The sequence below is a fragment of the Primulina tabacum genome, chromosome 2 (genome assembly GCF_025594145.1).
Source record: "Primulina tabacum isolate GXHZ01 chromosome 2, ASM2559414v2, whole genome shotgun sequence".
Lineage (NCBI taxonomy): Eukaryota > Viridiplantae > Streptophyta > Magnoliopsida > Lamiales > Gesneriaceae > Primulina > Primulina tabacum.
In genome coordinates, this window is record NC_134551.1 from 7,660,167 (window position 1) to 7,662,336 (window position 2,170).

Consider the following 2,170-nt stretch of genomic DNA (forward strand, 5'->3'; position numbering starts at 1 on the left):
AGACGCATAGTCATGCCACTCATATTCAACCCGTCGAGTTTCCTGTTTAAGATATCAAGTTGTGCAGTAATAGCAGAAAGGTCAGTTACCTGGTGAACTCCTGCACTCCTTCGCTGGTTGTTCCTTTCAGATTGAGGATGATAGCTGCTAGCAGCCATCTCCTTCAGTAACTCGTATCCTTCCTCAGCAGTTTTTCTCAACAGGTTCCCACAAGCAGCAGTATCTATCATAGTACGATTAGGAGTAAGCAAGCCATAGTAAAAGGCTTGAACGACTAATCCAAGTGAAAGTTCGTGATGAGGACATCTTCTTAATAAATCTTTGAAGCGCTCCCATGCCTCATATAAAGACTCCTGATCGAATTGAGCAAATGTTGTGATGTCTGCCCGCAGCTTCATGGTCTTAGATGGAGGAAAGTATTTAATTAAAAACGCTTTCCCCATGTCCTCCCATGTGGTGATCGCACCTACAGGCAAACAATTCAACCATGCTTTAGCTTTATCACGTAGGGAGAAAGGAAATAAACGCAACCTAACAGCATCATCAGAAACTTCATTAAATTTAAAAGTGTCGCAAATTTCAAGAAAATCTGCGATGTGCGTGTTTGGGTCATCTACTTGAGATCCTCCAAACTGGATTGTGTTCTGAATCATCTGAATTATAGCTGGTTTGATTTCGAAGTGGTTTGCCCGCACAATAAGCCTCACAATGCTGGGGCGTGCTCAATCCAAAGAAGATTGGGCATACTCCAGCATCGGTATGCGGCGTGGCATCTCAACATGTCTAGCATCATGGTGTTCCTCCTCATGATCGTTCTCGTGCCTCTCCATCAGTTCTTTCAGTCTCTGCTGCTGTCTTCTCCTGCGGAAAATTCTTTCAATTTCAGGGTCAAACTGCTCAAGCTCCACGTCAAGTGACTTTGGCATGCACTGGACGAGATATCTGTAACAGAATATGAAGTGTTAACTTAATAAAATGAAACAATGCTAAAGAAAATAACTAAAAATAAAATTGTGAATTAACAGTCCCCGGCAACGGCGCCAAAAACTTGATCGAGCAAAACTTGCACTGTGGAACCTTAATAAAAATATGATTTTGTGTTCTCAAAAATTAATCGCAAGTGCACGATGTCAAGTAATAGTATAATGTACATGAGTACGAGCATCGTTTTACTGGAGACTGTATTTGACAATTATTATCTTCAGTTATTAAATCTTTAGCAACGAAAATTGATTGAATGATTATTACTACTATGATCAAATAAACATGCAAATAAAATGATTCAAGAATTGGATAGTGAAATGTAATATCTAAAATGGTTTATTAAAATTCAATGAGAAATGAATTTGTTGGGAATTTCGATTCACCTACCCCTCCTGAATTAATTAATTCGTTCGATAATGTTTATATGCTTCCGACAGGATTTTCTATTCAATTGAACACACTCTCTCGAGCTATGCCAAACTAATTCTACTCAATGAAGTAATTAAATGTCTTTAATTATTTATCAAGAGCAAATTGCATGTCGATATATGAAATCCCCTAGTTTTCGACCCTTAGAACTATAACTATCGGTGCGTATCCAATTTCATATATCTATGTAAATTGTAGATCCACGGATTATATCAGTCGTTTCTATCACAAGTTATTCTCTCGAACTCACTCGCAATATAAAAACGTTGTTAAAGTTAGCTACGCTCTAACAACACGATAAAACAATAGTATAATCAAGAATAAATAAGAAATCTATATGTGAATTAATTTAAATCAAAGTTCGGGGTAGGATCCCCTTAAATCCCAACAAATAATAAAGGTTTAGCTACTCAAATTCATATTAGAAATAAACAAAACAAAGTTTAAAAGATGAAAACTAAATTAGAAATACTAGAATTGACGAAAAACACGAAGAACGATGCCTGGAAATCTTCGAATCTTCAATCCAAGCGCGAATTACTCCTTCAAGCTTGTGGCGGCTACTCCAATATGTCTGAATCCTCCCAAAAAACGTCCAAGGATCCTTACCATATTGCCCATATCCAAAAACTAAGGAAAGGAATCATCCAAAAGTTTTTCCAAAAATACAGGCACGCCCGGGCGGACATAAGCTTCCGCCCGGGCGGATGTCTTTCGCAGATTTTCTCTTTCACATTTCATTTGATGCGCCCGGGCG

The 2,170-nt window shown here is 38.1% G+C and overlaps 1 non-coding gene across 1 annotated transcript; it reads left to right on the forward strand.

Moving 5' to 3' along the window:
• The first annotated feature begins 288 nt into the window (after window positions 1–288).
• LOC142538112 (small nucleolar RNA R71) lies at window positions 289–394 on the forward strand. The gene has a single exon (XR_012818652.1). It is a non-coding gene; the product is annotated as a small nucleolar RNA R71 (small nucleolar RNA).
• Window positions 395–2,170: the final 1,776 nt, after the last annotated feature.